The sequence below is a fragment of the Apium graveolens genome, chromosome 6 (genome assembly GCF_009905375.1).
Source record: "Apium graveolens cultivar Ventura chromosome 6, ASM990537v1, whole genome shotgun sequence".
Classification (NCBI taxonomy): domain Eukaryota; kingdom Viridiplantae; phylum Streptophyta; class Magnoliopsida; order Apiales; family Apiaceae; genus Apium; species Apium graveolens.
In genome coordinates, this window is record NC_133652.1 from 168,942,851 (window position 1) to 168,954,226 (window position 11,376).

Sequence of the window (11,376 nt, forward strand, 5' to 3'; positions counted from 1 at the left end):
GTACCAAAATCAGTGTTAATGGTTTGTGAACCAAAAATAGTGCACTAAGAGGGCATTTGGTTAAGGGTAATTAACAAAGAGAAAGGGAAATAATTTAACTCTTTCCCTTTGTTGATGTTTGTTTAGTAAAAAATGTCACTCCATTTCCCCTTTTTAATATTAGGTTTACTCAATATCCCTCAAACCCCATTTCCCACTAGGTATTTGGTTTCCCTTTCCATTTTTATTTTCTCATTTTAATTATAATTTAATCTTAAACCACAAAAAAAGATTATCTGTAAATTATTTTTGGAAACTAGAAATGATTTATTATTTAGTTTTCATCTATGAAAAATAATTTTGATATAATTTTGGTGGTAACTAATAAAAAAATTAGTGATGTTATTAAATTATTGAGAATGTCAGTTCATTATAATGCAAATATATTATATGGTTATAAATAAATATAAATATATTTGACAATTTTGAGACTATAAAATATTAAAATAATAGAATAAAAATATAATCATATAACTCTTGATTCTATTTCCGCATCTCAACCAAACATGTAAAACAATTCAGGGTCTTTTGTTTCCTTTTTCCCCATTTCCCTTTCTTAATTCCATTCCATTTTCCTGACAAGAACTAAACACGACCTAAGTGTTAACCCAATAGGGCATGAAAAATAATTGGTTAACTACGAAGGGTCGAAGTGCAAACCAACCAAGTAAATTAAAAGAGTGGAAGAAAATTAAAAGCTAATGGACTAAAATTTTAGTTTAAACTTTAGAACAATATTTATTAAGTAAACTATACGCTCGGCAATTTGACTTTTATATTATTCAAACTAATTGACAATCTAGCTTTCAATATGGATCAATAGTATGACCAAAGATCAATGCGACACACCCAAATTCGGGGTCAGAGATTTAGGTAGTCACACTGTCTTGAATCCTGTTTCAACACTTATCTTGCACAATAAAATATTTAAACTCACACATCTACGACCCCATACTTACTATCATACACAATCACAAGTTATTGTCTTGGAAACGAAATTAATACATCACTAGAGTTGTTAATCCATAAAATGATAGTTATTACCATCCCAAAACTATTTAAGTTATGTTGTGGGTGTAACCTCTATTTGAGATTAGATCGGAGATCAAATAAACGTTGTCTATAAATTTCTTACACAAGTCATACTTATGTATGAGTCGAACCATAAATAACTGAAAACTGAACCAGCTCATACGTTCTACCTATGGCATAGCCCCAAACAATCTACGGAAAAACTACACATTTCCAACGCGCTTCCTGCTGTCAGCTTGCGGGCGACATCTTGGTTAACTATTGTATCATGACATTTTAAAGAAAATAAGTGTGAGCTATATTGCTCAGCCATAATAATCAACAGTATAAAAAGACTGGTAATGAAATTTTATTATCTTATATAATGATATACATTTAAAAGTACTTTTCTTGGTGATACACACGTTTTTCAAAATAATGTCTTTTATTAACTCAATTATTTTATGAATACTTTTAGTGAACCCATCACCTAGGCTTGGGTTACAATATTGCATATCAATTTCAATTGGAAGAAAATGAGATTCGTTGGAGCCACCGCTATACAATGATTCATAATATATCGGAAAATATGTAACATTTTCTACTAGTAGAAGGACGACACCTAAATCTCTATCATCACCCTGGCCGCATACGGGCTATGTGTCGCATTATGAGTATACACACACATCATAGGTCCTTGAGTACATATGGTACCATCTCCTACGGTACTGGTAGTCTCCCTGAAATCTTCAATTCTGATTATTTATTTTCTTCTCTCATATACACACTTCCATAAGTTGTAATTTTTGCACATTTTGCAAGATTGCATTCTCACTTGTCATTTTTTTTGTGTAGGACCATAAGAAAAGTAAAAAGCCTCTCAGATTGTTATGTTCTCTTTGCTTCTTAGTTTAATGTTAGCTAGATTTGGTGCTTTTATCTAGTTTGATAGTATAGAACTATTAAATTAGTATAGTACTAGTGCAATTTGTATTAGTTAGAGTTATTTGAACTAGTTTGTATTTTCTTGTCTAACTTTCACATGATTTTGTATAACTGTGAACTATACAGTGGTTCGAATTAAAGACATATGCACTAATAATTGTTTGCAATATTTTATATTAATATAGTTCAATTTTTTTTATAACTCAAAATTTCATGATTTTCTGTTAAAATTTTTAGTCAGATTGCTTAGTTTTGTTTTGCATTTTTAGAAATGTAGGACATATCTGTTTTAATAGAAATTGCAAAGTTAAATAATCTAAAAATGGAAATCTCTAACTTATTGAAATTTTGAAGAAAAATCAGATAATGGAACTCTAGCTTTGAATCATTTGGAAATTTCGAATTTAAAATTTGAAAAGAAACATCAAAATAAGTTGCAAATGGAAATGCTCAAATGAACTTCACTTGAAAAATTGTTCAATTTGTGATGCATCTCAAAATGGATTTTGAACAAAAGACTCACTTTGAATATTCAAATTTATCGAAATTTGAATACAAATAGACCAAAAATCCATCACTTCTCCTCTCTAATAAATTTAATCTCTCACAAGATTATAAGTTGTTATGAACCAAAAATGCAAGATTTTTTATCTAACAATTTAAAAATATTTACAAAAATAACCGATTATTTTAATCAATTGGAGATATTTGTACATTTTCACTAAACTCTTTTCACGAGGATGCAAAACAGGCCTAACGCATTTTTTTTTAATTCTTGTTTTCCTTATTCTGTAAAGGCGGAAATATGTATTGGTAGACTAGGTTTTGACGGATATATATTAAAACCAGTACTTTATGTGAATTATCGGACGTTTGACTCGTTTAGAGTGATAAGAAATTGGTGGGAGTTGCATTGGTTGTAATAATTAGGTTTTTATCACGTACTAACCCATGTCCCTTATTCCCTCCCTCAATACCAATTTTCAGTTTTTGGCATTATGTCAAAAGGGGAAGAGAGTATTCTATGGAATAAAATTGAAAATTATCTTCTGCTAACCATTTTTTTCAGGATTCAGGGAAAACGAATTTTACGTAAAGGAAGTGATAAGTAGCGACACTTATCACGTGGGGTAAATTCTAAACTTAGCATTCTATGTGAGCATGTGTGTGAATGTTTTACATGTATTTATGGGAAGTTACTCCTTTATTTTAATTTGTATCATGTATATAACTAATGGAGTAATTTCACATACATATTTAATTTTCACTAGGAGTTTTGACAAATACTAAAAAGGGGAAGATTGAGAGGATCAATGTTTTAGCCCTTTAGGTTTTGGTGATTTGTAAAAATAAAAGTGAAAATTAAATTAGGGTTAAGTCACGTAGAATTCTTCTTTAAGGTTTCCCGTCTAACACTTTTCGGAATCAAGTCGAACTAACTCAAACTGGTCAAACATTTCGAAAATACTTTCTGACGTGTGTTAAATGATATAGCATGGTATAAATATATCAATCTAAGGATATATACTTTACCAGTTTTTTTAAAAATAAGGATAGAAAACAACTAAACGCACGAAAATCGAAAAAGTCCAAACATTACTTTTACAAACCAAAATTATCCAAATTATTTAAAACATTGTTGCTGTTAAATGTTTTATTCTAAAAAATAATGAATATATTTATGTAATATTTATATTCAATTTTTAGTTCAAAAAGCCATGCCGAAAGACGCAAAATAGATTTTATTTCAAAATACCTGTAAATCTATATATTTTCGGAGAAAATCATATTTAATTCAAAATTAATTATTTCTTGGACCAGATAGTCACGATTTCATAAAATATATTATGTTTGAATATATTTCAAGTCAAACATTTGTTGAAGTTATCGGTAAAGACAAATGAATTTTTATGTCGCTCCGGATGACTGTTTTAACAAACAGAAAATTCTTAAACATACCTTCACTTGAATTTTAGACTTTAAAGTTGGATTTTTTCACTAATATATTTTCCTCTATAATGTGTTAAATTTTCATAAATTTTGGATGACTTTTTTCGGGACCCCTAAAATCGATATGTAATTGATTTAGTGGTCACTTAGAAGTCATAAAAGGACAATGAATTTCAAAGTGAAATTTTTTTCACATTTATTTGGGAATATTTTTAGATTTTTTCCAAAAATTTATAATTTTTGAGATATTTTTTGATTGAATTCATATATCCTGTTTCTATTTATCGGAATGTGGGAGACAGGCACTACGCCATAACTGGGCTACTATAATGCAAGTGTTATAAGCAGCGTTACAATAGCTAACAATTTTTTGTCCTATTGTAACACCTCTCAATTAGTGTTACAATAACTATAAAACTAGTGTTGCAGAGCAATTCCGCTGTTGCACGACATGTAACACCAACACCTGGTGTTATATTAGATACTTTTTAAAAAAATTAAAAAAAAATTAAGTGAAAATATTATCATAAATAGTATTAAAATTAAAGGTTTATTAGTGAATGAATAATGTAATATTGTATAATAAATTTTTTTTTAATTTAATATATAATATTAGTATTATACGAATTTATTTTAAAACAATTATAATATACTACGTATTTTTATTTATTATATATAAATACTTAAGAATATTTTAGTTACAATATAATAAATAAAAAAATAAAAAAATATACATATAGTAGTCAATTGTTGGGCGGTCATTTTCCCTCTAAAACAAAAACCTACTTGATAATACTTCTCTTTCTGCCGCTCTCTTTACTCTACTAATGCTCTCTTTCTCTCTCTCCCCCCCTCTGAAACACCGCCTTTGAAGAAAACTAAAACGGAGGCGCCCGAGAAAGAGCCTTAAAGGCAAGGCGCATGATAGGCAAGACAAGACTCCAGAATTCTTTCTCTCCCCTAGACATGTCTATGGCTCCGATTTAGAGCTCCGATTAAATGGTAATTTGGGCTTCAAAATGGGGGTCTGAGTGAATTAGTAAATATATATGTTTTATTTGGAGTTTTGTTCTGATTAATTGGAGATTTTTTTACAGGAGGTTAGGGTTTCAAAATTGGGGTTTCTCTATTTTACACAAAAAACCCAGCTGTCTCATTTACACTATATGGGTAAGTTCACAATGTCTTTGTTTAATTTGTGCTATGTTGTTGTTTTTTCTTATTTGGATTTGACAAATTTTTGGTTTCATTTTGGGTGAAACGATGCTCTGTTTGTACTTGATATTTGGGAAATTACTGGCCTCTTTTCTGTTTGTTGTACTCAATTAACCGTCATTTATGGTGACATAATAGAATGAGGTAATTGCCATTGTTGGAAGTAGCCAGTAACAAACCATACTTTCAGGTCTAAATTGATGCTGAGCATTGAAGTCCATGATGTCTTGACTCCATATCCACAAATACATTCCTCATTGCCCGATGTCACAAAATCTTATGACTCGATTTGTTGTAATGACAGATATTGAATCGTTAAAGTTGCTGATGTTGAGTACATATATACTCAGATTCAGTCGGGAAAGAACTAACAAGTGTTTGTATCATGGCCTCATTAATCACCTTGTGCCCTCTTCAATATTATGATAAAATTGATAGTCTCAACATAGTCTATGTATTTTACTTTATATATGCGCATACTGTGCTCGCTGAGCAGTGTACTCAATGTTCGGGACTTGTTGTTCACCCTCACTAGCTGCTACAACCAACTGATTTTCTGGAGCAGAGTAGTCAATGTGATGGACTGATTCTTCCACCACATTATCTTCAGTTTTCTACTCATTTACCATAGCATAGTAATTATCAATCCAGGCTGATTGTCCTGGTTCAAGTGTTCCACAGCTGAAAATTCAAGAAAAAAAGAATAGACGATCATATTTCAGCAGTTGTTGAGTCAGTGAACCAGTCACATCTTCTTTTATGCAGTATAAAATTGGAACCTTTGTAAACAACTCAATCGAACTACATATACTTTTTACTAATATTTACTGCTATTTAACTCCAGACGTAGATGTTGATGCTTAGGACTAGGAAAAAGGAGCTAGAAGATGCAATTTCTGATCTTGATGAACTTGGTTTCTTGCTTTTGTCACTTGTGACTTTCGTTTGCACTTTTCAAACTTTAAGCATTTTTAAATTAATGTCCCTTGTATAGTTCTTCTAAATTATATCCTGGTATGTACTCCAGGCATGGTGGTTAAATGAGATACTGTGGATGAACAGATTAACATTCTAAAGGTCCAAGAAGCCGATAATGTAGCCTACAGATCAGATGATTTATCTATTCGCAAGTGCAAAAGAGCCCAGTGGCTGATAGAGGTTGCAGATAACTGTACATGAACTTCCCATAGTAGGGGAGTTGCCAAGTATCATGAGAGAATGTTGAGGGTGTTTTCAAAATAGAAGGATGCTGATTGCAGTAAAAGAATGGAGGCTCTGAAGAATAATGACGTTGAAAGGTACAAGGGAATGCTACTGAAGAAACAAACTAGTATTCCTGGTGATGGTGCTGAGCGAAACGTCGTCCTTTCATCAATTTTGTCCAAGACAGAAGAGTACCTTCACAAACTTGGTAGTAAAATAATTGTGACAAAGAGTCAGCAGGAGGTTGAGGAGGCAGCAAGTGTTACTGCAGCTGCTGCAAGGGCTCAGGCATTCCCTTTTTATCTCTGTATTCTCTATCTATAAAGAAAGACGTGATGAGCTTGAAAGTCTTAGGACTACGAGGTTCTTCCTTTATTTATTTCGTAACTTTTCAATTTTAGATTGTTTTTCATTATTTATAAGCTTTTCGTTTGGCAGAATTTGCTAATTGAAACATTGGCTTATTGAGGATCTTCTGCTGAATAAGATATGACAGTTTTTGAACTCGAGTCTAAGGTATCATGTCTCTGTCATCTTTGTTATTAAAGTATATAATTTTTAAGGCACAAAATTTTATTACTAGTACTTTTGGGTTTTTCATATAACTGTCCATTTACATGTGTGTTTATCGTGAATCTCCTCTTTACATTTTGCGGATTATAAGTTTTTTTGTTATTTTATGCAGGTCATTTTATTTGTTCAACTTGGATCTTTGTTCTGCTTGTGATTGGTTGTGTTCTTGTGCAGATGAACTACTTGAACAAGGCAAGTATAAGAATCACTTATCAAGGATGATGTTTCTACATCAGGAGTTAATGAGATAAAACTTATAGGTAGGCCTGATGACTTTAAAAATGAATGCATATATGTACTTGGCCTTTCATCAGAATTCTTACAGGTAATATAGCCAATCCAAACTAGAAAATTCTGCGAGTTGTGCTATGTTATGAAGAACTCTGTTTACAGATTGCCACAATATCCGACTCCGTATACGGTGTTAAGCAAAATATCGTCTTCAAATTACAGGTACATTATCTTTATACATATGTTCAGACTGTTGGTGATGTGCGAATATCTACAGGTAGAATGCTTTTTTTCAATATATCTCATAACTTTATCGTTAAACTAATCTTGTCTGGAAACTCAATGTAGGATAACTATAAATTTTGATTGTTGTTTTTGTTTGACATGTGCAGTCCATTCATTCTGCATCTTCATTATGGCGTTGGTGATGTGCAAATGACTAACACTCGTGTAGATGAAGCTGACAATAGTATAATATGTAGCGATTATGTAGTACTTTGGTATTCAGTGCCTTGATTATGTAGTACTTTTGTCGTAGTTGTGATATGTATTAGTTTGGAGAAGTTGATGTTGGCGTAGTTTAAATGTTATGTAGTAGTATTGCTTTGAAGATCAAGATTGTTATGGATTATTGATGAAACTGAGTTTATATTTTAAATTTTTTAAAATTAACTATTATATTTCCCTATTCTAATATAATGTATGTTTTATATACAGTGTAGCATTATAAATTCTACTATTGCAAAATTAAAAAATTGGTGTTACAATAGATAAAAACATTGTTGAAATAGAGTATGTGGGTCCCACTTATGCAATCTTTATCAAGCTATTGTATCACTTAGTTTGTGTTACATTTGGGCTAGTTAGTGTTACAGTAGGTGCCTATTGTAACGTTTTCTTCTCTGTTACAATAGATCAGTAAAGTGTTACAATAGGGTGTCTATTGTAATGCTCGTATACGTAATGCCCCCTGGTGTTACAATAGACCTATTGTACCGCTTTTGGGGCCTATTGTAACACCATTTAGGCATTACAATAGTCCACTTATGGCGTAGTGATGGTTTTGTACTATATAATAAAGGGTAAAAATAGGTGGGAATCTTTTGTAGGCATATTTGAATTTTCCACAGCTATTAGAGCTTATAAAACACAACCCCAACATGTATCCTTGATTTAAAGAAGCTTGTTCCCTTTATTTCATCCAAAAATCCTAGTTTTTGCCTATAAATGGCACCTCGTCTCCACCCATTTTCTCAAACCTTTATGAGCCATACATATGCTAAAGAAACTTCTCTAGAAACACCAAACCTTCTGCCCTTTGAGTGCAAAAACGTTTTTTGAGTGCAAGCCACATTTATTTCATGTTTTAACATTATTTTTGGCTTATTTTTATTCGCCATTCTTGCTCATATATACACACCTTTGGTCACCAACCTTTCGACATCTTTTGAGCCTTGTTTAGGTTGTTCTTAAATGTTGTTTTAAGACTAGAAAAGTCTTCCCGTGAACCTCATATTTTAGCCATTTTCTGGAGACCCCTTTTGTGTATTTTTGGCTTCGTTGCTAGCTTTTTTTCTTGTTTTCATTCTAGATCTCAAGGGTTGCAAGTCTAGTCCCTAACATATATATATATATGTACACGTTTATATAGTGTGTGCCTTGCTCTTTTTGTTTCGATTTATCTTTACATATTTAGATTCGTGTTTACTCGCATTTTGTTAAATAAATACCGTGACAACCCCCAAGTACGGGGTCAGGATTGGGTTTCACTAAACAACTCTAAATAGTGTAAACCTGTATAGTAATATAATTATACAGATGACCCCTCATCTCTGGATCGATAAAACGTTATAGTATGAAACAAGAATATGAAACATATAAATTATTCTAATATCTAACTCAAACTTTATTACCTTTTTCACCAACTTCATCGTCTTATATGTCCTGAGATTTCCAACTATCTGAAGCTGGGTTCTCTCCATAGCGCTGCCAACTGCGATCTACTTATAGTAATCCTCGAGGTCACTAAAAGTATAAGAAAATGACGCAAAAATGAAGAAAGCAAAACAAGTATTATATTTTGTTTCCAGGTATCAATATCAAATAGAAACAATTGAAAACATTTTTTAAATAAATTTATAAAAAATTTGTTCTTTTAAATATAAGTGAATAAAATATCATGCATTATCGACCGTCGATATTAGATTAGATTTTTCTGAAAAAACAACTAACAATTCACTGATGCATCTCTTGAATTAGTTACTTGTTTAGTTTCGTAATCATGAAACTTTTAAAAGAGGAATGTCGTTAATGATGATCAACAATAAATTAGACTGGACACTAGAACCAATATATGTACAATATCCCGCTGATCAGACGGGACACAGTACGGGTCTATACCCATCCACATATAACCACCATCATATAGGGTACCCATGCATATTTTGGCCTAATAAATTATAGGGTCCAGTCCATCCCTATCCCTTTTCGTAACCATCCAGTCCATAGAGTATTTGATGATAAACCATTTTGGTTGAAACATCATAATTTATGGATCACAAATAACCCAGAATAATAGGTATTTGCTCAAGGGATAAATAAATAATAATGAAATAATAAGAATAAGGGATACTGGCATAATTAAGATTCATTGCAATGAAATGTAAAACATTTAACTATCCTGAAATTAGAATAAGGGAGAATTACTTGCCTCAATTGATCAACTATTTGATCTTTAACCATCTGCCACATAAATCAACTGTCGTCTCTCTGTTATTTAAATCCACACACTATCCGACCTTCACTTGTCAGTCACCATGCTATGATCCACATGAACATGCTTTACTTTTATGCTCTTAATATGGCTTTAAACGCCTCGAAATATGCATATCTATCATAAAAGGTACTATTTCAATCAACCGACAATATGTAATTGTCTAATCTATATGTTTATCCCTATCATCTACCCACCCGATGATAATAGATAATGATCATATTTAATTATAAAAATTTAAGATACAGGTGGGCTCATATTCACATAGCACGCAAACATATAAGACACGTAGCACGTAACTCAGTTCGTCAAAAGATGTGGTTCGATGTGTTTAAAACTGAAATCGGGTCAAAATACAATTTTTCGGAAAGTGTCTGACTGACAAATGTTCATAAAACAAAGAACCTTTCAATATAAAAGAATTTAGGTCTTGAAAGTATTTTTATTGAAATCAGAATAATGTGTTGAGTTTAGACACATTCATTTCGTTTAAGTTGGATAAACGGTCTATTTAATATTGAATTAAAAGAATAATTCAGTTATTATTAAAATAATTCAATATTCAAATTATTTAAATATTAATCTTAATTTAAATAAATATCTGAATTTTTTTATTATAAGGATATCTCAAATTTTTGGAATTTTATAAAAATTTGGTTCAAAAACACTATTTGGGTTGAAATTTCAGATTTGAAGATCAAACGTGTTCTTGAGCATGAATGCCTCAAGAACACAACAATAGAGCAAAGATTCTGGTCTTCTTCCCCGGCGACATGATCAGAATTTGGCGAGTCTTCGATGGGTACTAGTAAGACCAAATCAACTCGGTTTTTCATGGTTTTTGCTCATATCATTTCCAAAATCAACCCAATAGCACAACTAAATCACAAACAAGAACAAACAAGCAACGAATCGATGATTTCGTCCAAATCAAACTAACACCAGTGAAAAATTCTGATCAAAATTGATTTGTCCTTAAATCTATACCAAACTTATCATTTTATAGCTCAAATCGAAGTTCATAACATCCACAATCCATTACAACCAACTATATATTCAAATAACAATTAAACAAGTTAAAAACATTGATATCTATGTTACTAAGAAAACCCATAAACTCGTATAACATATTTATACATTAAATGACTATTAACAATAAAGCTATTTATGACATCAAAATCAACATAATATAAATGGAAACAAAACCCCCAAATCGACCCCAAGAACCCTAAAACTCGAATCAAAATTTTACCAATCCGTTATGGAATTTGATGATGAAATCGAAGAGATGATTGAATTCTGAGCATTTTGGTTCCCCACACATCAATTTCTGAGATCCCCATCATCATCAAACTTTCTATTGATTCCTTGAACCCTCAAGAACATTATTTGAGAAAATTTTCTAAATTTTCTGAAAAATAAAATTAAAATTTGAC

The 11,376-nt window shown here is 31.4% G+C and overlaps 1 long non-coding RNA gene across 2 annotated transcripts; it reads left to right on the forward strand.

Moving 5' to 3' along the window:
• The first annotated feature begins 4,735 nt into the window (after positions 1-4,735).
• LOC141664155 (uncharacterized) lies at positions 4,736-7,845 on the forward strand. Of its 2 annotated transcripts, none has more exons than XR_012551858.1 (6): positions 4,736-4,947; positions 5,043-5,115; positions 6,188-6,726; positions 6,802-6,879; positions 7,049-7,444; positions 7,560-7,845. It is a non-coding gene; the product is annotated as an uncharacterized LOC141664155 (long non-coding RNA). The 2 variants fall into 2 exon arrangements; XR_012551859.1 differs by having other exon boundaries at positions 7,111-7,444.
• Positions 7,846-11,376: the final 3,531 nt, after the last annotated feature.